At 47.1% G+C, this 18,991-nt stretch overlaps 1 long non-coding RNA gene and 1 other non-coding gene across 2 annotated transcripts; both read left to right on the forward strand.

Annotated features, from left to right (window-relative positions):
• Positions 1–10,268: 10,268 nt before the first annotated feature.
• LOC128349236 (uncharacterized) lies at positions 10,269–15,005 on the forward strand. Its single transcript, XR_008318645.1, has 2 exons — positions 10,269–12,910; positions 13,484–15,005. It is a non-coding gene; the product is annotated as an uncharacterized LOC128349236 (long non-coding RNA).
• Positions 14,648–14,719, forward strand: TRNAA-UGC (transfer RNA alanine (anticodon UGC)). The gene has a single exon. It is a non-coding gene; the product is annotated as a tRNA-Ala (tRNA).
• Positions 15,006–18,991: the final 3,986 nt, after the last annotated feature.

Genomic DNA, 18,991 nt, shown 5'->3' on the forward strand with positions numbered 1-18,991 from the left:
CACCACTCCCGCAACACTCTGGCTTGCTCTCACCACCCCCGCAAGTCTCTCGCCACTCCCGCAACGCTCTCGCTCGCTCTCGCCACCCCCACTCTCGCCACTCCCGCAACGCTCTCGCCACCCCCACTCTCCCCCCGCAAGTCTCTTGCCACTCCCATTGCACTCTCGCTCGCTCTTGCCACCCCCACTCTCCCCCGCAAGTCTCTCGCCACTCCCGCAATGCTCTCGCTTGCTCTTGCCACCCCCGCTCTCCCCCCACAAGTCTCTCACCACTCCCGCAACGCTCTCACTCGCTCTTGCCACCCCGCTCTCCCCTGCAAGTCTCTCACCACTCCCGCAATGCTCTCACTCGCTTGCTCTCGCCACCCCCGCTCACCCCCCCACAAGTCTCCCCCCACCGCAAGACTCGTGCTCGTGCTCTCTGTCCTCCATCTTTCTATCTGTCTCGCAGTCCTTGCTTCCCCCTGACACCGCCAGGGACTGTCATCTGCTCGCCTGACAGCCTCTGAGCTCCCTGCCGCTTCACGGCGCAGCTCAGCCAACCGTCTGCCGCCCGCAGCCCTCAGAGCCAACTGTCCAGCTCCCAAAGCTGCCCCCAGCATCCGAGCTCCCTGCTGCTTCACAGCACCCCCGATCCAACTGTCAAACTGCTTTCCAGCCGCCCCGCAGGGCACATGGCCCATCTAGAAGAATTAATAATATAGAATATCCCACTCTTCCTCCAAGGAGCTCAGAGCAGTGTACTACATACTCAAGTTCCTCCTCACAACAACCCTGTGAAGTAGGTCAGGCTGAGAGTGAAGTGACTGGCCCAGAGTCACCCAGCAAGTATCATGGCTGAATGGGGATTTTTGTGCTCCTTCCTGTCCCCTGCAAGTCACTGGACAAGAGCAGGAGTGTCCCTGCCCTTGCCTGCAGCTGCCCTTGCCTGCAGCGTGGTGTAGTGGTTAAAGTGCTGGACTAGGACCGGGGAGACCCGAGTTCAAATCCCCATTCAGCCGTGAGACTTGCTGGGTGACTCTGGGCCAGTCACTTCTCTCACAACCTAGCCTACTTCACAGGGTTGTGAGGAGGAACTTGAGTATGTAGTACACCGCTCTGGGCTCCACCGGTTCCTCCTTCCATCTGCTGGTGGAGTGGGAGCAACTGCTGGAATGACTGTCCATGCAAAGGTCACTGGTTCGGCCTCATGGAGGCAATCGCAGGGGGGGGGAGGCTCGCAGTGGCAGCAGGGGGCTCACAGCAGCGGCGGAGGGCCTCACGGCGGGGGCAGTCCAGGTGCCCAATTTGCCTCGGTGTGACACTGCACCCACCCACCCACCCTTGCACCATCATCAAGATGCAGAGAGTAGCAGTGCCAATGAGGGTGTGCAGGTGTGGGCAACACTTTGCCAATCACTCTCCCACCCTGCTGGCACTGCAAGAGTGCCAAGTGGCAGCATCAGGGCAGGTGGGTGATGGGGACACCCTCTCCCACATGCCGACCCTCCTACGCCCAGAGAGGCTAGCAAGGGGTGGCAGTGGCAGATTAGTAGGGAGGCAGAGTCAACACTTGGCTACGGCGGCAGTGGGGGGGTGGGGTTCTCCTTTTTACCTTCTACACACACACTATACAGTGGGGTGGGGTGTGTGCCACGGAGGCCACAGCTGCAGGGAGGGTGACCGGGCGAGGGGAAGGTTCCCCCTTCTGCCTTCCCAAATCATGCTGTGGTGTACGGAGTGTGCCTTGTGCCTGGGCTACTTATGGGGGCATCTTGCAATTGCTCTCATCGGTATCTGGCAATGGCTCCAGGGGGCATCTGCTGTGTCCCTCCTGGATCTGAGGAGTGCGTTGGGTGTGTGTGTGATTCTTCCTTTGGGGCTGGTTGGCAGCTGCAGCTGCTCTAGTCTTCTCTCTCCTTTTGGGCATCAGGACGGAGTTCAGTTCCTTTGACAGTGCTGCAATTGCCAAGAAAGGGTTAACTGAGGCTACCCATCAGGGAGCAGCAAAGAGGGACTGCAGTTTGGAGCCCTCTGAGTGGTCTCTTTGGGTCACATGCTTACTCTGTCCACTCATGGACTGCTGTTGCCATGGGCGGGGCTGGAGGACCAACAATGCTAGCAAATGGCTGGAGAGTACCTTAAAATGTTAATCGTCTGTCACTCACACTCCCTGCTGGGTTTGCAGCGTGTGCCCATCTGTTTGCTATGAGGTAAAAATAGAGTTCTATCTGCTTTCAGGAGGTAACCCTGTTTTCTCCTCGTCTGAATAGCTTCTTTGTCAAGCCAGCTTCAAATCCTGAATTTCAAGTCGATGCAGAAAGTTGGTGAGATCTAAAATAGAAGTGGGTAACTGGGCTTAGGAGCTGGAGGGGGGGGGATGTTCAGATTTCATGCCCAATGGGAGTGTGCACTCCCAGTAACATGGTTCCTTTCATACCTACTTTGTAAGTACAGTACTTACAGGCAGTTGTTTGAATCTACCCTATAAGGCAAGTGAAATTTCTCAGTGAGTTTCTGCAAATCCCTGGGTTGGAATTGAAATTTCATACAAATGAAATTCAAAGTGATTTTCAGGATTCCTCCCAAGGCAGAAATATGATAATTTTCTAGGGATGCCAAATAAGCTTCTGTAAGAGAAGTTAAATTTCTCAAGGGTCTCGACATCCAACCTACCTTGCAAAGATTAGGGATGGACCACAGATAACATTGGACTCAGACTAGGAAAACGAAGCAGACCTCACTTCAAATTCTTTTCTCAGCCATCAAGCTTACTGGGCGATTTGGGGCAAGTAACTGATCTCTCATCCTCTCCTGCCTCACAAGGTTGTTATGAAGATAAAATAGAACTCTATGAGGCTCTGCACATGATCTGTGTGTAGAGCCTAGGAGGGTTCTGCAGGAAGAATGGGCTTAGCCCGCTCTCCCTTTGGATGAGCAGCCACTTGTTGATGGGCGGCCGGATTGGTCGCCCACACGACTACCGGCATGGAGCTGGTAGGGCCTGCAGGGATCAGGGGCTGCCCAGACCCCGGAAGTCCCAAGATGCCTCGCATGAGTGCGTGGGGTATTCTGGGGAGATCCCTGACACAGGGAGGGTTGTTTTAGCTCCCGGCAGGGGTCTCCTCATGTATTGCTGTGACGCGGAGCCACAATGTGGTGACTCACGATGGGAAAAACGGGGTTAGTGGAGTGCTTGCTCCGCTAACCCTGTTTAAGGGGAGGGCTTCTTTGGTGGGCTAGCTGCCATAGAACCACCGGGCTTGCCTGGGAGACCGGTGGTTCTCACGATGGGCGGAAACCGCCCCCCCCCCGTCATGAGAATAGCTTCTCTGTATACTACCCTGAGCTTCATGCAAGATAGTCTAGATGCAAATAGCATTAATTAAATTAGGACACTTATTTTATGCCATGAATAGAACCTGTGGTTTTACATGCCACTGCTCAGATCTGAAGCCAGAAAATCTTCTATAATAAACATGCAATTTCTTAGAAGATATAGGTCCATCTGTAGAGCTGGAAAAGACACTTCACACAAAGTGAAATCTTAAATGAATTTCAGTGTTTCCCAAAGAGGAAAAACTGAGAATTTTCTAGGGAAGTTCAACAGTTTTCTACAGGACAAGTAAACTTTCTGCAGAGGAGGGTTGCAAACAAATCCCCACATTATGCAAGCATGAATTTTCAATTTAATGAATATATATTTAATTGAAATGTTTTGAATCAAAATTTAAGAATGTTTTGACCAGTCCTAAAACCTACACTGTGGTAAATGGACATGAGATGAATTTTGGATGGCATACAAATATGTTTAATCAATCTATCTATCAATGAAATGAGCCTTCTATAATAATCTTTCCTTCTTTTATATTTTTTTCTTATAGAAATGCAATCCTGGATGAATGCAAATATTAAAACATCTCCCACATTTTAACTGTTTTCAACTGTGAGTGAAGCACTGGGGGGAAAGGGGTGGGGATTTCAACATCAGGAAGAGGAGTCTAATTACATCTCCCTTTTTTGGTTTTCAAATGTTGGCAGATACAGCTTGAACAGCCTTAGTATATATATTGCTTAGGTTTCAAGTGTCAGAATCTGAGGTTAGAGAAAAGCCTTTAAAAACATGACACTATCCAGCCAAGGTTAAGCACATTATGACTGTGATCCTATACACACTCACTTGCGAATAAATCTCATTGAACTCATGGTGCGAGTTGATGTCATATGGGAGGTCTGTCAGGAGCGTAATGATGCTGGTGGCAGCTCGTGTATGGCTGCCGCAGAGGCCCTGTGACCCCGCCCCCCATATCTGACATCAGACGCAGGGGGCTGGCTAGCCAGGCCCCCGCATCTGATGTCAGATGAGGGGAATGTGGTCTCCCGCCCAAGCGGGGCTGCGTGGCCCTGTTTGGAAGGGAGATTGGCCTGCGCTGCATTGGGCTGCGTGGGCCGCAGCGACTCTCCCTGTCTTAAAGGCAGGGAGAGCCAATGCAGCGTGGGCCAATTTATCTCCTAAACAGGGGCTGCATGGCCCCGTTTGGGACGGAGATCTATCGGCCCGGCTGCGTTGGCAGTGAGACCAGGTGCGGCTCTCCCTGCCTTTAAGGCAGGGAGAGTCACTCCGGCTGCACTGCCCAATGCAGCATGGTCTGATTTGGGCTCCAAATGGGGCCGCGCAGCCCCATTCAGGGCCGAAATAACATCCCCCGCATCTGACGTCAGATACGGGGGGCTTGTCTGGGGCCACACTCGCGGCCCCTGATTGGTGGTGGCCTGGGTTCTTTGAACCCATTTGCCCAATGGTGGCTCCACCCCTGATGTCTGTGATCCTGATTTCTCACAGTTTGGATTTATTTTTTTTAATTTATTTTTGAAAAGCCATGGGGTAGAGGAGTGATCAGATTGGGATCATGTCACTAAAGCAATATGTGTTTAAAATATCGGTATCTGCATGTTTTCCTCAACAGAGCACCTCCATTGGGAGCAGTTTTAAACCCTAGCACCTGGGGGAGCAATTTTAATCAGAACAATGCTGGGGGAAAGAGTTAACTCTTCTTCAGTGCTACAGTCCTAATCTGATTTCCCCCACCATGTCTGATTTTAATTTTAAAAAAAATACAGGGGATCTTGATCACGGATGTATTTTTCATTCCCTTTGCATCCACACCAGTTCGTAGGAACATAGGAACATAGGAACATAGGAAGCTGCCATATACTGAGTCAGACCATAGGTCCATCTTGCTCAGTATTGTCTACACAGACTGGCAGCAGCTTCTCCAAGGCAGGAATCTCTCTCAGCCCTATCTTGGAGATGCCAGGGAAGGAACTTGGAGCCTAGATGCTCTTCCCAGAGCGGCTCCATCCCCTAAGGGGAATATCTTACAGTGCTCATACTTCTAGTCTCCCTTTCATATGCAACCAGGGCACATCCTGCTTAGGTTTAGGGGACAAATCATGCTTGCTACCACAAGACCAGCTCTCTTCCCATGTCCTCAAAAACTACTATTTATTAGCCACAGAGGAGAAAATTTTGTACACCTAGGTTTTCCCATCTACAGCTAATAGCAGCTTTGGGGGAGTGATTTGGATAGGGGTCATGGCGTAGGGGGGAAGGGTTAGACCCCTCCCTCATTACATCACCAATCTACATCTGGGGAGGGGAGTTGGTTACATCTGCTTTTGTAAAAGAAAAAGATGTTGGGAGTTCCAACGATGGAACTCTCACATTATGCCTGGCTCTCAATGGAACTTACTTCCAGTAAGTGCCATTAATTTCAGTGGGAGAACTAAATAGGCACACACTTTACTTTCTGCAACTGAAATCAATGGAACTACTTAATGGGAATGACTTACATACAGAGCAAGGATGCACAAAGTATGTCGCTGAGGGTTGCACAGCCCTCGGGGACATATGTTCGGGTGGCAGAGAGGGCTCCTTGGGGAAGGGGAGGGCATCAAAAGTTGCTGCACAGTTAGTTGGGAAGTTCTTTTACACTGTTCTCAGTGCATCCTTGCTTTGTATGTCAGCCACTGTTTCAGATCCAGTGTATTTTCTTAATTATGTTTACTATATGAACAGGGGCAATGGATTGGCCTCCTGTTTTAATTAAATATGGTACAAAATATAACTTGATTGTTGAAGCTTAATTTCATTTGGTGAATCTTCTCAAATGCACTTCTTCCGGGCTGTTCTCTCCATGCATGTCCTTCATGTGCTTCATTGTAGATAGTTCCTTTAAATCCACAGCTCTTTCTAGGCGCTTCCATTTTGCTAATGGCATCGCCTGAACTATCAACCATTCACTTAAAATATGCAGCAGTTTGGAAATCCTTTGCAAGCAATGTCGTCCTTCTTCCTTGCCGCTACACTAAAGCCCAGATTGTCCCTCCCTTTTCCCCGCAGAAATGTCACAGAGAGGTCTTTTCTTCACTGCAAACAGAATTTCTCTCTTGTCCAGTTCTGACATGCCCAGGAAATAGACTACGGATGTTACTAATCAGCAGATTAATCAGAGACGTCAGCGTGTTTCCTGAGCTATCTGCTTAATGATTCTCAAAGACAGCTACAAAGCAGTGGTAGGTTTGACAGGGCACAGGGTGCTCCCTCTGCCTTGCCCTCCTCCCCCTCCGTTGTTGCTGCCTGATGCTGATGCTGTCATTTCTTGCATGTTGTCTGCGCAGGGAAAGTCTGGCCTGGATCTATGGTTCGGATGGGCAACTTGTAGTCCAAGGCCTCATAGCAACACAGGAAGCTGCCATATACTGAGTCAGACCATTGGTTCATCTAGCTCAGTATTGTCTACACAGACTGGAAGTGGCATCTCCAAGGTTACAGGCAGGGGTCTCTCTCTGTCCTATCCTAGAGATGCCAGGGAGGGAATTTGGAACCTTCTGCATGCAAGCATGCAGATGCTCTTCCCAGAGTGGCCCCATCCCTTCAAGGGAATATCTTACAGTGCTCACATAGGTCTCCTGTTCAAATTCAAACCAGGATGGGCCCTGCTTAGCAAAGGGGTCAATTCATGCTTGCTGCCACAAGACCAGCTCTCCTCCTGAAGAGGAGTCCTGAATCTAGTCCTGGGGGTTTTCAAGCAGAGCCCTGATCCAAAGGATTCCCCCATTATGCACATGAACCATTTCCTCCCATGTAAACAAGAAAGGCAAAGAGCTCTTTACCCCTTCCTTTCCTCTGTGAATAGCAAAAGAAGCTTTGGCAGAGACCCCACTGTCACCTCCCATAGGAACATATGATGCTACCTTCTACTGAGTCAGGCCATTGATCCATCTAGCTCAGTCTACACAGACGGTCAGCAGCTTCTCCAGAGTTTCAGGCAGGAGTCTTTCCCAACCCTACCTGGAGATGCCAGGGATTGAATCTGGGACTTTCTGCATTTAAAGCAGATGTTCTACCATTAAGCTGCACCCCCATCCCCATGCATGCAGACTGGCACAAGCAAATAGGAGTGAAGCTCTTATTAAATCTATGTACATACTGCTTTCCAACAAAAAAAATCTCAATGTGGTTTACATAGCAAAAGAAATGAGCCCATGGTACCCTATTTCAGAAGGGCCCACAACCTAAGAAGAAATGCACCAGCAACAGCTATGCTGGGACGGAGAGGGGCAGCTGCTCTCCCCCTGATGAATATGAGCACCATCAAAAAGGTACCTCTTTGTCCAGTTAACTGGGGTATGAGTTGACCATGCAGATAGCTCTGCCAAAGCTCTGGTTGCTGTTCACAACATCAGAAAAGATCCCTTTGCATATGTCTTGGAGTAAGCAGGACTGATGCGGCTAGTTTTTCAGTCCTGGCTCAAAACAAAGAGGCTATTCTCACACACAGGCAAAACTGGGCTAAGGAAGCCAGGAGCTGCATGGCTTCCGGTGGTAGCATAGTGGCGAATCCTTTAGGGACCCCAGCTGTTAGCCAGGGTTCAGGGTGCGAGTGCGCTCTCACCCCTGGCTAACTGATCAACTGCTAACTGCTGCTCTGTGTGGCACCTACACATGGGTAGCCTTCCAGCCTGCATCGGGAGACTCCCCATAATGCACAGTGCCCTCACTCAGTGCATTATGGGAGTTCTGGGGGACTTCCAGCCCCCAAACCTCCCAGCAACCTCTCAACTGCCATAGCAGCCATGAACGTCTGGCCAAGCGATTAGCTCGCCCAGCCAGAAGGGTCATCTGCAAGGGAGGTCAGCATTTCTAAGCTTCCTTCCCTCTCCCCTTTTGAGCCCTTTCTCCAATCGTGAGAAAGGGTTCAAAATATGGCCACTGTTAAAAGTTAGTGGTTGACGGCTATGCGACTGGTATCTGCTTTGAATTGCGAAGTTGTGCCACAACTCATGTCAAGACCCACCAGTGAGTCCCCTCCATGTGTTCCGGGTTTGAAAGAAAGGGGGCTGTTTGGCCTGTTTTAAGCCCCAAGGAGTGCCACAGGGTAAACCAAGAGGGGGAAAGCTAGCCCAAGTCTGCTGAAGACAGCAGCTGGAATTAGAGCTGTCTTGGCCAACTGAGAAAACGAAACCCGTTTTTCTGCTGAGTGTGCCTTTTGCCAAGTTCTCAAGGCTGAAGATGACAGTGTTATGGAAACCAGGCCAGCAAATGACTGCCGTTGCAGGGCTACATCACAGCCCTGTGCCACATTACCACCGTGTGTGTGTGTGTGTGTGTTGTGTGTGTGTGAGCGAGTGGAGAGAACACAGCTCCTTCATGAGGCAAGGCAGAGTCTGAAGGCACGCCCTTCACATGGTGCTTCCTTCCATTTGGTGTTGCTCAGACCTGTTTACATATTTTTCCTCCTCGGTATCCTTTCCATTGCATTCCCCCCTTCTCTCCCTCCCTCCTCCCTCCATCTGCTCTTTGTGAACAGCTCTGAAAGGCCTGAGTGTTTACCCTGGATTGGCTTGTGGTATTTCATTTGGCTTTACAGTTATACCCCTCCCCGGGTTGTAAGAGAGAATTCCCCAAAGCCATCTCTACAGGCTGTTTTGTCCAGATTTCAAGGCCTGGGCCTGGTATCTTTCACGTGTCAAGTTTGCTTAACTAACAGCGTTGCCAAGTCAACCCACTTCCCAGCATGCCATGCTGTGAGGTGACAACTTGCTAACGTTTCTTCACTTGAGTTTTACAACTGCACTTCCCTTCACTCTACCCCAAGAATAAGTCAGACCAGTACCTCAAAATTTTCACTCCCCCCCCACTTGGGAAGGTACCCTCTAAATTCACTTTGAATTTTGATTCAGGTGAAAATTCACTGCAACGATAGTAAATACTTGATTCTAAAGAAGGGCTAGATGAGTTATGTATCGCCTAGAAAGTTTATTTTTGTGTTAAGAATGCCCAATATTTTAAAAAGTTCTTTGAGATGGGTGGATTCTGCTTACCATCAATTAATCACCATATTTGGGATTATATGTTGCCCCAGATTAGACAAGCTGGTGATCCTGGATTTTTTATTGTGTTTTTGCTCTAGGAGTAGTAATAGTAGTAGTAGTAGTAGTAGTAGTAGTAATTCAAGTTTTATTCAATTTTAACATTAAGTACAACACCAACTACAGTATTTCATGTTTCAATCATTCACAAAACCCTCTCCACTCTTCCCCTATCCCTCCCTATTCGGGAGGGGGGCAAACCTGGTCCTCCAGCTGTTTTTGGACTACAGCTCCTGACTTCACCACTCACAATAAACTGTGGCTAAGGATGCTGGGAGTTTTAGTCCAAAAACAGCTGGAGGGCCAAGTTTGCCCATCCTTCATGTCCCATAAATAAAGACATCTGAGGAGTCTGCTGGATAGCCGAGATATACAGGATTGTGCCATATTTTTGTCTGTCTGTCTTTTGTTCACAGATACCTTTCCCCCAGTCTGAAGCTTTGGACACATTCACACATAACAGGGAACCAGAGTTGCAGGAGCCTGAGGTTCCCTCCCCATTACATCCGAACTCGTGCAACTCCGGTCCTGTCCCCCTCACGACCCAGGCTTTCCTTCCAAAGACTCCAGTTTGTACCCTCAGCTTGTAGTGAGTTTCACAGCTTAAAAATGAGGGTCTGTGAAGCCTGCGTTGTGTCCAAATGCAGCACTGGAGGCTGTATTCGGCTGGAGTGGAGTTGAGGGAGGAAGCTCCTCACTCTTTCCCTGCAGGAGTGGCTGTGTGGGCTGCCCTTCAAGCAAGAAGGAAACCCACACAGCAGGTTCCCCACAGCAGGCTTGCTGAGTGCAGAGAGGACACTCTCCATTTTGTCTGACTGCAGACAGGAGAGCAGGGGGTGGGGATGGGGTGGAAATGCAGGTACATTGGACACGCAGTTCTGCATTATGTGTGAATGTGGCCAAGGACAACATTTAAAATAAAAATGAAACAGGAACTTTTTCCTAAGTTTATCCCAGCCAATCAGGGAATCTCACAGAGACCATGATGGTATCATATTGGCACACATCCAGTCAGATTTGGCTTACAGAACATCACTAAACCAAATCAGAGAAAGGGCAGTATGCATTGCTACCATGTAACCAAGTCAGAATTGGCTATGCGATATCACAAAGCCAAATAAGAGTAAGAGCAATGCTTTGCCCATATTCTGATGAACATTTTAGCTGGTTTTGCTCCTCCTCCTTGAAAATGGGCAAAATGGGCATTTTTATTATTTTAATCTATTTTAATTCAGCCTATTTTGGTCCTTCAATATGGTGGAAGCGGGGGACACAAGCTAAGGAAGAATAGGTTCACATACATTATTTCAGTATCCTTTACAACAACTATATAAGATAGATTTGTGACCAACATACTGAGCAACATTATGCATGCAGTGGATTGCAACAGTTGCTCAGTTGCACAAGAGTGCTGTTGTGCAAGCACAAAATTCTGCAAATAGACCTCTGCAACAGTGCAGCCATTATATATAACAGCAGTAATATTGCACAACTCCATTTGTGCAATTTTAGTGCTTGCCAGCTGTGTGGATGTTATGTTCCACTTCATGCATTGCGTTGCGCAGTATATCAGCTGGTTTTATTACCCCATATTGGAGGTGGGAGCTTATCCTGTAGACTTTCTAGTCCGTAGACACTAGGATATGGGGACATTGGATCTTGTTCCCCCTCCCCCATTGATTTTCACTTCCCCTGCAGAGTGAGACTTGGTTGGCTTGCATGAGCCATCTGGAACTATTGCGCTCTATACACTTTATGTAGTGCAGCTGCTCCTTGCTTTTGGCTCATTGTGGTCTAGTTTTCCTGCTCTGAGCTCCAAAGAGCAAGTGTTTAGGCAGCCCTGACTTTGGGCAAGGGCTTGGAAGGAATAAAGGGTAAAGGTGAAGTGTGCCGCCAAGTCGATTTTGACTCCTGGCACCCACAGAGCCCTGTGGCTATCTTTGGCAGTATACAGGACAAATTTACCATTGCCTCCTCCCACGCAGTGTGAGATGATGCCTTTCAGCAACTTCCTACATCGCTGCTGCCTGATATAGTAGCACCAGGGATTTGAACCGGCAACCTTCTGCTTGTTAGTCAAGCATTACCACCCCGCTGCGCCACTTAAGGTACAATCCCCTATTAACTCAGCAGGGTGGCATCTTTAAAATGGTGATTCTCTAATATTTAGCAGAGGGTGAGCAATTGGCCCTATCCAACCCGGCCACAGCATCCCTCCAGTGGTTGTTGCCGGTGTCTGACTACCTTACATTTCTTTTAGATTGTGAGCTCTTTGGGGTTATGGAGCCATGCTATTCTTTTTATTTATTTATTTCTGTGTGAACAGATTTGAATTTGTTGTTGTTGTTGTTAAAAAGCAATATATCAATATTCACAGCTGTAATTCTTGATTTCCTCCTGCTTTACAATTCTGCCCATGATGCTCCAGCATACAAATTTGCAAACATTAGCTATTTTTAAAAATAAGAAGAAGAAGTCATCCAGGCAGCTTGGAAAAGAGTAACTTTTCCTGACATTTAATAAGACAAGGCCTTAGTAAGTGAGTCACTGCCAGGAGTCTGCCTGAAGTACTGACAACCTGAAAGGAGTCCGCCATGACCTCGCTGTTTTGGCTAAAACACCCAACTCCCCTGCTCCTCTACAGCCTTAGCATTAAGGGGGAATTCTTTCCCTAGCCAGAAACCATAAGTAAAGAAAACATGCACTCCCCATGTTCAGCACTTGGAATTAGGGACAGACAGAGGGGCTTCTTTTGCTCTTTTAGGAAAGGACATTTTGGTCTCCTAATAACAGAATTTGTACAAGAATCCCACCCAGCCCAATCGTCAACTAGAGCAGAAAGAACAGCTATTCCATGTTGAACATCTCAGTGGATAATCCTTCTGATCTTTCTTTTAATTATATCATGGCCAGTGACTACATTATGTGTTTAGGGCTTTCTCCACACAAGAGAGCTATACATGCATACAATTTTGCATGCTTGTGTTGAGTCCAGCTGACTACAATTTTGCATACAATTTTCCACATATGTGTTGCACCAGCAGCTCCTCTAAACTCTGGACCTGGTCCAGAGTTTAGAGGAGATGCCATTGTCCCTGGTGGTAATCATGTGAGCGGCTGATCCTGCTGCCCAGGGTGGGCTCCTTGCTCGTCTGTGGGTAGAGTGGATCAAGCCCACTCTCCCTGCAGAACCCTTTTAGACTCTCCACACTGCTCGTGTGGAGAGCCTTAGGAAGTGGGATTTTGCACCTGCATTCAATATAACATTTGAATAACTGTACCTGCATCCAAATTTGTACCTTTGTACCCTGTACACTCATTGTCTGAATGCTGAACATAACATGTGAATAGGGCTTGAGTCACTGTAAGGCATTTTTGGAACAAAATGGCTGTCACCAGGAAGATTTTACCAACAATGTTCAACAGAGATGCCATAACACCAGGAATGTGGGTCTAAGAAAATGTTTGCGGCTGTGTGATGGAACAACTTGTTAACGTAAGATTTCTAATTCTTTAAAGCATTTCCTAACCTTAGGTCCCCAGATGTTGTTGGATACAAATCCTAATATTCCCAGCCACAATGGGCCTTTTGAAAACCGAAACCCTGTTTGTTACCGTATGTACCATTTGTTCTGAGGACACATAAGAATGAATGGTAATAGATACAAATGAGGCTCACACATCTATTTCCATTCCTTCTGAAAATGAATGCACATGCCCATGTAAAATATGGCTCCTTTAGCTGCCGACCAGGGCAATATGTTGTGCCATGCTAGACAGGAAGCAAATAGGATCGTGTCTGAAATCTCCCCAACACATGGCCAGAGACTCAACCCAAAAATTGAGATGCCAAGCCCAGAATTTTTAATCCCAAACTGCTTGATGCCTATTTTATTCTGTTCTGTATGATTTAATGCCACGGTCGTGCCATGAATCATTTTCAGTGTTGTATACATTTTACACCCCTCTGAAAAGCCGGGCTGTATTTCTGCTGCTTTTGTATAGTCCCACAAAATTTATACCCACCACTCTGCATTAAAACATTTGCACTCCTTATTCAATTCTCCAGGATTTATGCCCACTTTGGCCCACGCTGCCGAGAACTGTGCTTCTGATGGAAATGATCTGAGGACCAGAGTAAGAGTTTATTGTTATCAGACATGATCTTGCCCCCGATGGTGATTTCTGACCAGCAGAGAGAAAGACGGAGGCGGAAAAGAAGAACTCTCTCCTCCCCCCCACCCCCCCACCCTGCTATGCTCCCCTCGAGCTCCGGTATCAATGAATCTTTAAACAGGAAGAATAATTTCACAGAATAGAGGGTGCTTGTGAAGACATTTAACTCTAAGAACTTGTGACAGCTCGTGAAATGAAGAAATGAAATGTTTTTTCCCCCTTTCTCCCCTGAAGATGGAGAGAAATGCTAAATCGCCCAGAAAAGGGAAGAGTCGGTCCCTCGGGGCGAATCTTTCAGAACAGTCCCTTGTGGGGATGGGGCCAAGCTGAACAATGTGGAGCGGCTAATGAGAACAAGGGGAGCCATCCTACGTTCAGCTCTCAAAGAGCGTAACCAGCATCGGGAAGCCAGAGGAACTCATTCCCCATCTGAGCATCCTGGGAGAGGGAGAGGGGGAAACTTGTTTATTATTTCTCTGACAGGCAAGAACATTTTTGCTTCAACATTAGCCGGCAAGCTCCTTTTTCTCAAATTACATCTCCATCATCAGAAATTGTATCGGTGCCTATCAGTGCAGAGCGAGACTGTGAGGAAAAGTTCTGATGGGGCAAGGGAACTGAGATGTGGTCCGAGTTTATTCATCTGGTAGAGATTCTGGCCCTGTTCCAAAGTAACGAACGACTGGACCCTTAACTCAAAGTATAAAGAGAGAGAGGTTCCCCTTTCACTTCACTGGAGGAAGGCAATTCTCATTATGCCATCCGAGGGAGGCTCAAATGCCAAAAAAAGAATGTCATGTTCATATTATCGTTGTTGTTATCTCTCCGATCCACCTAATAATCATCCAAAGCAGCTTTTAAAAAGGAGACAACATTGTATTGAGACCATCTTATACCCATTTCCGAAAGAGCTGGAAATATGGACCTTATGGGCACATAACCATGGGCCCCAGAGCATGGTTTAAGGGCACACGATACAGCCACCTTGCTGATGCTAAGCAGGTCCCAGTGTAGTCAGTGCCTGGATGGGAGACCCATGTATGCTACCTTTAGAGATGGGGCTGTAGCTCAGTGGTAGAGCATCTGCTTTGCATGCAGAAGGTCCCAGGTTCAATCCCTGGCAGCATCTCCAGGGAGGGCTGGGAAAGACTCCTGCCTGTAACCTTGGAGAGCTGCTGCCAATCCGTGTAGGCAATACTGAGCTGGATGGAGCAAGGGTCTGCCTCAGCACAGCATCCCTCCAGTGGCTGTTGCTGGTGTCTATCTTATGTTTCTTTTTTAGATTGTGAGCCCTTTGGGGACAGGGAGCCATTTTATTTATTTATATCTATGTAAACTGCTTTGGGAACCTTTGTTGAAAAGCTGTATATAAATATTATTTGTATTCTGACTTGGAATAAATCTGACTCCGTATATTCCTATGTGCCTATGTTGAATTGCAGGTGAGAGGGAGGTGCTGGCAGACTCGGGGTAACCCGTTTTCACAAAAACCCAAAGGAAAAAACCTAAGGGGGGAAACCCCGCAAAGGTGCCACAAGGTAGCTCAATGGAGTTGAACGTTAATAGACTCAGAGGACACTTGACAAACACTCAGGTCGGAGGAGATAATGGAACTCCTCCGTAGTGAGGAGAGGGGAAGGTGGAGTTTTGCAGCCCAGCCTTCCTGTTGTTATTCCAGTTCACAAACAAGCTCCAGTTCTGGAGGATAAAATGAGTGGGTTCACACATCATAGGGAACCTGTAGTTTCCCCAGCCTGAAATACGGAGGGAACTTGAAGTTAGCACTGCAGATAGTCACATATCTCAGTTTGTTGGAAGTAGCTGAGTTGATCCAGAGGTACGCGCCCAACTGCACCTCCTAGTGAAGCTCTGGATGCCATCCCAGCCTGCCTTGTGCTGCCCTTCAACTGGCTAGCTGTCCCCACATCATCCACTTTGCAGCCCTTGGTCTCTATTGCAAAGGGGGCTGGCTTGGCTTGGAATAAACCAGAGGTTCATGAAGAGTGTGAGTTCAGACACAGTGTGAACTTAAAGTGGAGCATGATTAGGGGTGAAAAGCCACCCTCCGTGCTTGGTTACACATCTAGGCTTCCCATCCTGAGGGAACGTGCGGTTCCTGCCATAACAATTGCAGGCAATGGGGTAACCAAGACTTCAAGTTGTTGTGCCATCATGGTGGTGTCGACTCCTGGCGCCCACAGAGCCCTGTGGTTTTCTTTGGTAGAATACAGGAGGGGTTTACCATTGCCTCCTCCCACGCAGCATGAGATGATGCCTTTTCAGCATCTTCCTATATCACTGCTGCCCGATACAGGTATTTCCCATAGTCTGGGAAACATACCAGCAGGGATTTGAACCAGCAGCCTCTTGCTCCCTGGGCAAGTTATTTCCCCTCTGTGCCGTTAGGTGGCTAGGTTCCACATAATGTCTGAACCCACCCAGTGTCTCCTCAGACAGATCAAGAGAGAGGTTTTCACTTTGTACTGCATGGGGAAATAACTATTAAGGAAATGACCGAAGCATGATTTAACTTCTCCAAGCAAAGCCAATTATGGGTTGATACCAAATTATATTTTCCTCCCTGGTGAGGATAATCTGCCAGGAATGTTAAATTCTTAAATTCTGCTGGCTGGCTGGATTTGCCTCAGAATGTGGGACAAGTGCATGCCCCTAGGAAATCTTGCTCCAGGATGCTCCCCACCCCACCTCACCCCCGCCAAACCTCACAGCTCCGTAGTAGAACACATTCTTTCCAGGCAGAAAATCTGGGGTTTTGATCCCTACTAGCATCTTTCTATTAAATGAATGCTGCTCACAGAGTTGGGGTGTCCCCACTTGAAGCCCTCCACAGTGCCTCCAATCAAAACAGACAATTCAAATCTCAATGGATGAATGTGTGCTTCGATATAAGGAAAGTAAGTGTGGGTGTAAGTCTTGGATGAGACCTTAGAGTTTCTCTTTCATCCAAGACTGGGGAGGGAAAGGATTTCTTCCGCCAGTCCATCAGGCAGGCACGAAGCAAAGTTATTTCCACAGCCATTAACATTATAAAAGCCAATTCCATTCCCATGCTGGCATGACATCCTTATAGGTGATGCCAATGCAAATATAGTCCAGGTCAACATTTTTTCAAGTCTGAACAGGCACAAAGAGCTATTTAAGTGGCCAAATAGGGGGACTCTATTAAGCCTCAGGCATTCTGGGAGATTGCAAAGCTGAGGTGATGGAAGATGTGAATGTCAAAGTTTAGTTTCTGGGGTGAATGCTTGTCTTGCAAATTTTGCTTTAGGATGAAAACCAGGGTTTCTCTTGACAAGATGCTATTAGATATTTCTTCTTCTTCTTCTTCTTCTTCTTCTTCTTCTTCTTCTTCTTCTTCTTCTTCTTCTTCTTCTTCTTCTTCTTCTTCTTCTGTTTATATATCACTTTTCAACAAAAGTTCTCAGAGCAGTTTACATTGAAATAATAATAACAAGGCAAAGAGTCCTGTCACCAAAGGACTCACAGTCTAAAAAAAAAAGCATGAGGTAGACACCAGCAACAGCCACTGGAGGGATGCTGTGCTGGGGCTGGAGAGGGCCAGTTGCTCCCCCCCTGCTCAATATAAAGAGAAACACCAAAGAGGCCTCTTTGCCCCTTTAGCAGGGGACAATGACTTTACAAGGGGATTAGATGCATCTCTGAAAGATAGATCAATCATTGCATGTTAACCATCATGGTTAAATGAATCTTTCATATTCACGGGCAGTATGTCTTTACGCCTACAAAGATTAGAATTGTTCGGACAATGTTTTCCCCCGTGAAACTCTATATAGATACAAAAGCTAGACTTTGAAGAAGCAAGATAGAAAAAGCATTGATGATTTTGAACTTGGGTGCTGGAGAAGACTTTTGAGGATACTATGTACAGCCAGGAAAACAAACAAATGGATCCTAGAACAAATCAATCCAGAATTTTCACTCGAGGCACAAATGACCATGGCTCAAACTATCATACTTCAGACACATTATGCAAAGACCCAGCTCCCTTGAAAAGTCCATAATGCTGGGGAAAGTTGAAGGAAAGAGAAGAAGAAGACAACCAGCAGCAAGCTGGATAGACTCGATTACGACAGCAGTGACTGCACCACTGAGAGACCTTAAAAGGCCAAGTTGAAGACAGATCATCCTGGAGAGAATCTATCTACAGGTGAAACTCGGAAAATTAGAATATCGTGCAAAAGTCCATTAATTTCAGTAATGCAAATTAAAAGGTGAAACTGATATATGAGACAGACGCATTACATGCAAAGCGAGATAAGTCAAGCCTTAATTTGTTATAATTGTGATGATCATGGCGTACAGCTCACGAAAACCCCAAATCCACAATCCCAGAAAATTAGAATATTACATGGAACCAAGAAGACAAGGACTGAAGAAAAGAACAATATCGGACCTCTGAAAAGTATACAGTGTACTGTGCTTGATTGGCCAGCAAACTTGCCTGACCTGACCCCATAGTGAATTTATGGGGCATTGCCAAAAGAAGGATGAGAGACATGAGACCAAACAATGAAGAAGAGCTGAAGGCCGCTAATGAAGCATCCTGGTCTTCCATAATACCTCATCAGTGCCACAGGCTGATAGCATCCATGCCACGCCGCATTGAGGCAGTAATTGCTGCAAAAGGGGCTCAAACCAAGTACTGAATACATATGCATGCTTATACTTTTCAGAGGTCCGATATTGTTCTATTCTTCAATCCTTGTCTTCTTGGTTCCATGTAATATTCTAATTTTCTGAGATTGTGGATTTGGGGTTTTCATGAGCTGTACGCCATGATCATCACAATTATAACAAATTAAGGCTTGACTTATCTCGCTTTGCATGTAATGCGTCTGTCTCATATATCAGTTTCACCTTTTAATTTGCATTACTGAAATTAATGGACTTTTGCACAATATTCTAACTTTCCGAGTTTCACCTGTATGTGGTCGCTAAGAGTCGACACTGACTTGACGGCACTTAATCAATCAATCAATCAATACCTCTGAATACATGTTCAGGTCAGCATACCTTGTCCCCTGCTAACTAAGCAAAGGGGCCCCTTTTAAAAGTGGTGATTATCTTTATTTAGCAGAGGGAGAGCAACTGGCCCTATCCATCTCCAGCACAGCATCCCTCCAGTGGCTGTGGCTGATGTCTATCTTTTGTTTCTTTTTTAGATTGTGAGCCCTTTGGGGACAGGGAGCCATTCTACCTACCTACCTACCTACCTACCTACCTACCTACCTCTGTGTGAACCACTTTGGGAACTTTTGTTGAAAAGTGGTATATAAATATTCATCATATTATATGAAAACCAGTTGCTGTGCAGGGGGCAACAGCAAGAGAGGGCTATTGGCTCAATCTCCTGCTTGTG

The sequence above is a fragment of the Hemicordylus capensis genome, chromosome 3 (genome assembly GCF_027244095.1).
Source record: "Hemicordylus capensis ecotype Gifberg chromosome 3, rHemCap1.1.pri, whole genome shotgun sequence".
NCBI lineage: Eukaryota > Metazoa > Chordata > Lepidosauria > Squamata > Cordylidae > Hemicordylus > Hemicordylus capensis.